The following is a 10582-nucleotide window of genomic DNA, read 5'->3' on the forward strand; positions in this document are numbered from 1 at the left end:
TATACTCTCCGTCAGCCGGAAACTGAAGTAGTACGGAATTCAATCCACATGGTCACTTCAATTAATATAACCTTTTCAGCCTGTTTTAGAGCGTGAACGATGTGACTTCGATTCACTAAAGATGTAGACGTAACATAATTGTGTTTCGTTAGATACATAGGCTAGTTGGTATATCAAATATTTTAGACATTCTTTACTAAAATATGACGCGGGAATTTAGAGTATTTTAAAGTTTTTCGTGTGGGAAACACAGCCGTCGTTATATTTTCTACAAATAATACAAATTTCCCGTCCCGAATATCTTCCTTTATGTACCCTGTCATTCACTAATTCAGCAGAGAAGCTATTTTTATGTAAGTTTGTTATGTATACCATGCACTAGAATGAGAGGGAGCTTACTCATTAAGGAAAAACAACACAAGCTTTATTATTTGCCTTTTAAAATCAATTATAAAGATTTACTATGAGTAAATTGTTAAACGTTTACCCACTTTTAACAATTAGAACATATAGATAAAGGAATGATTTAATAAACATTTAGAAAAGTTTTTAGCAGCTAAAAGCTTCGGAAAGCAACTGAAAATGTGATAATAAAAATTGGAAAATAATTGGGCGTGTGTGATGACTAAAAATAAGGCACATCATCATCAACACTCACTATATTCACCTTAGAAAAAACGAAAATGTCAACTAATTATTCACCCTGAATTAATTATTATTTCTTTATCTTAAAGAATTTAAACCCCTTTTTTAAATAAAATCGCCACATAGCGAAAACAAACTTTACAGTGCACGTGCCCTATCAATAATTTTTCGCTTTCCTTATATTATTAGGTATGAATATCGGCAAGGCATATAGCTTCTTAGTTTTTAAAAATATGAGAAAATCGAATCTTGTAGGCAGTCATAAAATGCACAGAAGCACTGTTTTTAATTAAATATAAGAAACTTCCGTATATTAACTTAGTGCAATGCGAATTTTTAAAATAAATATGTAGCCTGTCTAAGCACTTTTTTTCAGCAATATGGTAGTCCAAAAAATTGGTATTGGAAACAATAAAATTTGACCAAATTTAATTTTGGCACAAATTTTGATTACCACTTGAAGCATTAAAAGTGGACGAAGCCTTTTTTCTAAACATATACTGTACATCAAAGTTTGTTATTTAGTGTGATCCATAATTTAAAAAGATACAATTTTTTTCGAAATGTTGAGATTGTTATTGCACAACGTTTCTTTTCATTCTGTACTAATTAGTGAGAGTGAGATATGACTTGTATGAATCCTCTGATCACGGTTTGAAAAATATTATCTCGGTATACGTGCAACAAAATACGCCTATTTATGATACACATTACTTATTCTTATCAGTTTGCTCGATATGATATTTTACAAACTATATAATGTCCTCCCCCTGCACACTTCAAGGTAAACAGTAGAAAAAAACGATGTAAAGAGATCCACGACCTTGAAACACTACGATAAGAAAAAATACAGTAGTCAGAGGACTCCAAGCAGACTGTAATTCACGACAGAAATGATTAACAAGCTTAAAATAGACTAAAATGGTTGGTACACCTATGTTACAAACTTTAATTCGTTGAGGTCTGAACAGTTTCAGACCTCAACGAATGTCTTTAATAGCATATTATCTGTGTAGAAGATACATTCCATATATTCAGAATTACTGTTTTTCTTGCTCAACACTTATTTTTTATCAGTTGTTAATGAAGAAAAAACTATGCAACAGACAATGAAGATAGGGAATATAGAGGTTCAAAATTATTTCCCTAATATTTTCAAAAGGTGTTAATGAAGCTTAACCCCGAATATATTATCTTGAATTATAATTACGTTCTGAATGAAACGTGAAGAGCTATGAACAGTTTCCTTTTCACTGTTATGAGGATGCTTTAGAAAAGTATACTTCATTTTAATAAAACTGGAACAGAAGTAACGTGTGCGACTTAATTTCATTCATATTCAGAAAAGAGAATTATCTTAGTGGCTTAATGAATAGTTTTAAATGAAGACTCATTTGCAATTTAAAATATTCATTTCTGCACCAAAGGTTACGGTTAGCATTTCGAAAATACATTACTTGCTTCATACACAGAAGATGAGTAATCAGATATAGAACTTGTTTTAAAAAAATTCGTATAGTAGGAAACTAAGATAGCCAAAGATCATTTGTACATAAAAACATATTAAATGTTCGTTGCTATCCAAATAAAACGAATGCATGGAATTCACACTATCCTATTAAAATTCATGAACTGCTCTTCTGACTGTGGAAATTCTGACTACGAAACTTTCGCATATTTTGCCATATAAAGCTTATATGCGGTTAGATCGGAATAATTTCACGCTCGACGACGAATAATGAGAATGTATAAAGAGCTCTAACAGAGTTTCAGAGGAGAACGATAGTTGGATGTCACCTTGGAGGAAACTCCTTAGGAGTTAAAGATTCCTAAGTTGACAACTAGTAACGACCTAAAGGAATAGAAGTTCAGAGTTGAGTAACATTGAGCCCACGAAACGACCAGATAAGTGTAAAATACTGGTTAACAGGACCAAACAGGACGGAATTGAAAAGGCTTGTTACTTCATCATTCCACCAGATCTTAGAGAATCTTAGTTTCGATCTTCCAGCAGTCACATGAAAACCTATAAGTGTTTCCATGACACGTAGAGAGTCTCATGCCATGAATTTTCACGGAAGAGCTGCAACTCACAAGACTCTGATAACAAAAACCATTACATGCCATCGATTGGCATGGTGCAAGGCAAGCACACCGAAATGGATTTTGAAACAGTGGAAGTTAGCATTAGCAGTGGCATATGATGCAAGAAAGCAAGCTTATACAGCATCAGCTAGAAAAAAAAAGCCTTCCCATTCACCTATCCATTCGTTCAAAAGGTTTGTCCAGTTTTTCATTGAATTTATTTAAGCTACTTAACTTATTTACTTCCACAACGACAGATGGAAGTTTGTTTCAGCAATCAACCACTCGCTGGCCAAAGGAAAATTTCCGCCAATCTATTCTGCAACTGTCTTTCCTCAATTTGAATTTATGCCCTCTCAAGGGCATAAATTCAAATTGAGCAAGTGAAAGAATCCCATCAGCATTGAGCTGGCTCAAACCATTCAAGGTCTTATACACCTTAATCAGCTCACCTCGCAGGTGCCTAGTCTCCAGACGCTGCAATTTTCAGAAGTTAAGCCTATCTTCGTAACAGCAACCCTTTGTTTCACTCACTAATCTCGTTTCCCTTCTCTGTACTCGTTCTAGTAGCTCAACATCTTTCCTAAAATGAAGCCTCCAGACCTGTATGCAGTACTCAAGGTTTGGCCTGACCATTGCCTTATACAAGGGGATAATCCCCTCCTTATTTCTGCTAGCAAAATTCCTGTATATCATTGACAAGACCCTATGACCTGCTCTGGGAGCCTGCCTGCACTGCTCAGTAAACTTCATATCTGACTGCACAATTACTCTCAGGTCTTTTTTCATTCTCCACCTCCCTGAGTGTAGTACCAAACAGCTGGTATGTTTCTCTTGGATTACTGCTACCCATATGCAATACTTTGCATTTGTCAATGTTAAACTTCAGTTGCCACTTCTCAGCCCATCTGCCTAACTTTTCTAGATCCTGTTGCTGTAGCATACTGTCTTTAGTGTCATTAAAAACCCTTCCAACCTTTGTATCATCAGCAAACTTCAAGATTAAGCCTGATATACCTTCATCAATATCATTGATAATTAAAAAGACAACAATGGTGCCAACATCGAACCAATGAGGAATCCACTAATAACATTAGTCCACGAAGAGCATTAGTCCATTGATTACCACTCTTTGTCTTCTTCCACTCGACTATCCTTTTATCCATAGCAGCAACTTGCCCTTAATTCCATACTGCTCCAATTTATACAGCAGCCTTTTATGTGCAAGAGTATCAAAAGTTTTCCCGAAATCCAAGTATATGATATCAAAATTATTTTTTCATCCAGTTCCTTTGCGACCACATCGTAGTGTCCAATCAAATTGGTCAGGCAAGATTTACCCTTAATAAACCCATGCTGTGTCTGAACTATAACTTGTCTGGGCGATCCTGAATTGCTTAATTAACCAGCGACTCCATTACTTTCCGTGGAAGAGAAGTTAAATTAACCGGTCTGTAATTACTCGCGTCACCCTTTGATCCCCCTTTGTGAATTGGGGATACATTTGCAATTCCAGTCTGTGAAAAACCCCCTGAATCCAAGGATGATCTCATAATTGTGGCTAAGGGTTTGCGTACTTCCTTTTCTGCTTACCTTAATATAACTGGTTAGATCCCGTGCATCCGAGATGCCTTTCTTATGTTTAACTTCAACAATTTCTCCTCCACTTCGCTCTCGGTTATTACAGTCATTTAACTCCCTATTAGAGTTTGATAAATGTCTGCCTTTAACTTCTCTACAGAATTCCTCATGTGTGAATGTAGACGCAAAATACTCATTCAATTTGTCAGCTACTTTAGCATGATCATCAACAGTTGAACCATCGAACCAAGTTGACCAATCGGATTAATTCCCTTCTAGAGTTTACATAAGAAAAGAAGTCTTTGCTGTTTTTCTTTACATCCTTTGCCAAAGAGTCCTCGTAATCTGCCTAACCTCCTTTATGACTTGATTACAGTCCTGTGGAGTTGGTGAAGTTAGTCCTGTGGAGCGTCGACTCATAGTATATGCATACTACCTGTAAAGTTGGGAGGAGGTATCATGGGCTAGGAGTGTTTTTCGTGATATTGGCCAGGTTCCCTGGTATCAGTGCATGAAACCACGAATTCTGGGTCTACGTTGATATTCTGGACTATTTTGTATGTTCTACATTGTAACAGGTTTATCGAAGCGGCCTTTATATCTTCCAACACAACGGTCTGTGTCACAAGGCAGTGATTGTGAACAAGTGGTTTGTAGGCGCACTATAGCCTCAGCAGCTTATGCGCCATTAAACCTCCATAACACACACACACACACACACACACACACACACACACACACACACACACACACACACACACACAAGTGGTTTGAAGAGAATAATGTGGTTTGAAGAGAATAACATCCAAATATTGGAGTGGACAACACAGGGTTCTAACCTTAATTCGTTTGAACATCTTGGAGGAAAATATGCTCACCTGGAATGCAGAATTAGGCAAATCCAATACGACTTCCTTTTAGTTTAGTAGAGCTTATGAATTGCATAACTGGGTGGAACACAATATCAGCACTAATAACTTCTGTAAACTCTTAAGGATACTTAAGAATCACATTGAGGCAATCATTTTGAAGAAAAGGTTGGGCCAACCCGATATTAATTTATTGTAATAAATGCACGTTTTTCTCATAATTACAAGTGTTCCATAACCTTTGGTAGAATAGTTTGGTAGAATTGAGCAAATTTAGTTCGGAAGATATAAATACAGTACAGCATATTCAGTGTATTGCAGTTTATCCGTTGATTTGAGTGTTTTAACTGCTCCTCTAGCAGAGATTTATTTTATTTAATTTCAACTGAGCATCAGACGTTAAATTTAATTTCCAACCAGCATGTGTTATGAAGGTTCAGTTCAAGTGAACTCTACGCAAGAAGCCAGTGGGTTGTAGCCCATTAACCCCAAACAACCCAGAACTCGTCGAAACTGGTGACTTTTTATTTGCTTTGAAAACGATGTGCTAATTTCGATAATGATTTCCACTATTCGGGAAGAGACTGCTTACCGAGTATATATATTAGACAACTTCACGAGGCATATTCACACAGTTATGGTCAGTTTTTTCAGGTACTTTTATATGAAGATATAAAAGATATATGAAGAAGACGCAATGGTGAGGGCAGATGTCATATTTCACAATTTCAGTCCCACTTCCGAAATAATTTAGCAATTTCTCTGTAGAATTATTTGAGATAAACACCAGAAGCTATTGGATATAAGAAACATAGCGATACGACCAAACACGTGATTTTCGTGGACTCACCAAGTGCAATACAGGCATTGCAAAGCAACACATAGTCCCGATACCCTTCATTGAGTAAAATTAAAACCAAACTCAGTAAAGCTCAACAAAATCATCACATCATTGTTTTCATATTCTGGGACATATTCAGATATCCCAGAATATGCTGATATTTAGCAGCATATTCTGGGACATATTCAGATATCCCAGAATATGCTGATATTTAGCAGCATATTCTGGGATATCTGATAATGAGAAGGCAGACCGAGTTGGGAAGCATCTTTCAGAGTCAAGACTGTTAACTGCCAAAGTGACTTTCCAAGACTGAAAAATCTACATACACTAGGTATGCCAGCTATAATACCAGAATGTATGGATTGAACATCTGTTAAATCAGCCAACAGATAAAATAAAAAAAAAAAAAAACAATCAACACTATCATTCTAACACCCCCGAAACAGATACGAGGAAGTTCTTGTTTATATTCCAGCACGTCTACCAAGTCAGTGGAATTTACAATAAATCAATCACAACAAATTGTTAATCGTATTTAGCAGTCACAGGTTCGAACGCTGGTCTATTCAAAGAGCGTGTGCTACTGCATTCGCGCTCTTGACCACTCGGCTACATCATGCTTGAAGAAATCAACCGAACAAGATGTTTTTCATGAATATTTTATTGTGAACAATCTCGCCGAAGGCGAATATTTGATGTAATAGGTATCTTGGCATGCAAATTTCAAGTATCCAATACAAATCGATCTACCACCTTACACAGCCGCACATGCAAATTATTCATGCCACATCATTTCATTCCAGTTTTTTTAGCTTGATCAGTAGAATAGCCACATCTCTAGTACTCAAGATGGCAAGTAATCGTCGTTTAGACGATTCTTTGAGATGGCAGGCCATTGAACGACTTGAAGCCGGACAGTCGCAGGCGGAGGTGGCACGTTGGCTTAATGTGTCACACAGTGTCGTCTCGGAACTATGGAAGCAGTTTCAGGAGACAGGAACCATTATAAGAAGAGCTGGCCAAGGTCGCCAGAGGGCTACGTCAACCAGAACAGATCGCTATCTGGCTCTAACAGCAAGACGGAACCCTACGATGTCATGTCATCAACTGTTTCTTGAGGTTGCTAGTGAGATGAACAAGTCACCAGTTGTTGAAACTGTGACTTGGAGTCCTGACAAATGGGGTACAGTTCTGGTTCTGTTCTCTGATGAGAACAGAACCAGATTTATCTATGTGATCCTGATCTCCATCAGGATCACATAGATAAAACTGCTTCCAATGCATGTGTTCCAATGCACGGGACACTTGTCCCGCTCGTGAGCCATGGCTCACGAGCGGGACGCTCTTCCCCGAGACTGAAGGATTCATTCAAGACCAGGCAAACAACACCAGGAACTATAGAAAATTCATCGCCAAGGAGCCTGGAGTTTTAGATGACACATGTCGACGATGCCACCTAGCCTCAGAAACGATCAAACACATCACCGCAGGATGTAAAGTGATCACCCAAACTGAGTATACTCATAGACACGACTAGGTAGCCAGGATAATACATCAGAAGCTATCAAAGAAATACCAGTTCGAAGAAAGTGTACCGTACTACAAGTACGAACCTAAGGCAGTACTGGAGACCCAAACCCACAAGCTGTACTGGGACCACGCCACAATAACGGATAGGACAATCCCGCACAACAGACCGGACATAACCCTTGTGGACAAGAAGGAAAAGACTACCTATCTGATGACGTAGCGGTACCCAACACTGGCAACCTGCAGAAAACCCATGGGGAAAAAATCAGAAAGTACATGAACCTAAGACAGGAGATCAAAGATATGTGGCATATGCAACAAGTAACGACCATCCCGGTCATCGTGTCAACCACAGGTATGGTGCCAAAGACCCTACATAACAGCCTAGCAACGATAGGTCTCCCAGTGAACACCTACAAGGAACTCCAGAAAGTCTCAATCCTGAACACCTGTAGGATAGTCAGAGAGTTCCTTGACCAACAGTAACACCAGACGTAACAACAACCACCCTGTATACTTGGTAGCAATACCCGTCACGTGGTGGAACCCCCAATCAGGGAGAAATAATATAAGAGCAATAATAATAATAACTAGGGGGTTTTTCTCGCCCACCCCCCGCGCACGCTTTTCTACATAAAATGTAGAAGCATATGGAGTAAGTCAAATCTTTTCTACGTAAAAGACACACTTGTCGAAATGCACTGGTCGATATCTAATCAGGAAATGACCTATGTAATTATTTACCTGTGCATTTGGAGTGCGCGACATTCTCAAGGTTGAATAAATATCACGGTAAAAATCCAGAACGGCGTACACCTTCCAACATGGCGGTAAGCAAAACAGTGGGAAAGCAGTGATTGACAAGTTGTGACTCTCATATTTCGATAAACGGGCAGGAACAAAGCAGTGATTGGCAGATGCCACTGCTTTCCCCCGCCCACTGTCCTCCTAGGTTGATATGCCTAGTGTGTTTTTCCCCATATTTACCGCTGTTTTTAAATCGGGAATTCGTTTTCCCATTTTAAAACAGCGGGATGGAAGGATAAACATCCTCCTAAGCTAAGCCCCTCCTCCTTGAGGACAAAAAACAATCAGAAAAGGGCGGTGCCTTCACCTGTCAATTATCGCCGTCTTCCTCGCTTTTATCGAAGTACCTGCCAGTGTATAGGCCTTCAATGCGTTGAGCACGCTGAATTCTGATGGGATCCTTCCACTTGTTCAGATTACGAACCTAAGGGGGCATAAATTCAAATTAAGAAAAGACAGATGTAGAATAGATGTGCGGAAATTTGCCTTTAGCCAGCGGGTGGTTAATTGCTGGAACAAACTTCCATCTGTCGTTGTGGAAGTTGATAGGTTGAATAAATTTAAGGAGGAACTGGACAGGCATTTGGAGGGAATGGTGTGATTTTTTTTTTTTTTTTGGCTGATGCTGCATAAGCTCATACACTTGCTTTCTTGCATCAAATGCCACTGCTACTACTACTACTACTATAGTATACTGAATTTAGCCAATATCACTATGTAATTATTTACCTGCGTTTACATAGGTCACTTAGGAAAAGGCCTTTTGCTTCAAGCTCCATAATACACGATGAATATTGTTGCATCTGAAAGAGCAGGACTAAAATATTTAACTGAAATATTTACAACTATACAAATATTTAAAATATTTACAAAATTCTAAACTACAGTACAAAATGTACAAAAAATGTTACAATGGAACATCAAATGTTGGACAGTGAATCATGTGCACGAGGTTGGTGAACGTTATGGAGGCAGTGGTCAATGATTAATTGCATTAGTAATGATGTAACTGCCTCGCCCTCTTCTCCCATTGGCTCGAATAAATATCACTGCGGGAAAAACTTTTTTAATGTATAGATTCATAACAACAACAACAACTTCGGCTTCCATTTGTGGGTTTGGTGAGCGTCGATTCCATAATTCGCTTAGGCCAGAGTTTCCCAAACTTTATTGTTTCACGGCGCCCTTTGCGTCTCAGTAATTTTTTCACAGCGCCCTTAGGCCAAAAGAAATATCTAACTGTTCCGTTTATTAAGTAGTTAGGTCCAAACAACTTTATAAGTAATGTTGAAACTATGATAATATTGAAACTGTGAACTTCCTCGAGCTAGCAGTTCGCGCAGTGTCCGACAGATGTCGAGTATCGCTGTGTTTCTCTCGAAAATTTAATATATCCCGTGGCGCTCCTGTGAGTTCGCTGCGGCGGACCAAGGCGCCGCGGCGCACAGTTTGGAAACCGTTGGCTTAGACCCTAGGGCACCGATTGATATTTCGCCTAAGCGCCAGTTGTCAGCAGTTTAAGGCATAACACCTTAATAGTTGTTTAAACCTGAATTTATTTAAAATTATTTTATGCAAGTTGCTGCATAAAGAGTTGGGGTGCCTCCGGAGCCAGGTGGGCAGGAGCAGCAGTGCGTAGCACACGCTTCTTGATTCACCGGCGTCGAGCCTATGACCACCAAATATGGAGGATGCGGAAAGGTCAGGAAATGACCACCGCATATCCCCGGAGCAATATTGCCTTGGTTGCTAATGCTCCTAAAAACTAAATAACAACAACAACAACATAAAGAGTTTTAGATTTCATGACCTATTTTATCGTTTTAACTTCTATTTGATTGTTCGTGCTGATAGTTTCAGCTGAAATTGTATGTTATGGAAATTGTCGTGGCTGTTTAGTGATTTGAGGATTCTCAACATTAGTGTTTTCTTCTTGTTTTGTTTGGATGTCTCTGTTGTGACAGGATGTATTTATGTGTTTGCTGGCTTGACCGTGATCTCAGTTTTCTGGTATCGGGGTTGGGTTCAGACTATCACTTGTTAAAATGTAAAATACTGCTTGATTATTGTTAGGTTAAATTTTAAATTGCCTATTTGGACTTGCTCTCTGATTGTGTCTTGGGTTTTGGAAGTGGTATTATATTAATTACCTTGTTATGTGTTGTTATCTTGCATTAATCGTGTTGTTGGGGGTTTTGCTGATTGATTGGCTTTTAGTTGT

Source organism: Mastigoproctus giganteus, chromosome 13 (genome assembly GCF_048544385.1).
Source record: "Mastigoproctus giganteus isolate SK-2022 chromosome 13, ASM4854438v1, whole genome shotgun sequence".
Classification (NCBI taxonomy): Eukaryota; Metazoa; Arthropoda; class Arachnida; order Uropygi; family Thelyphonidae; genus Mastigoproctus; species Mastigoproctus giganteus.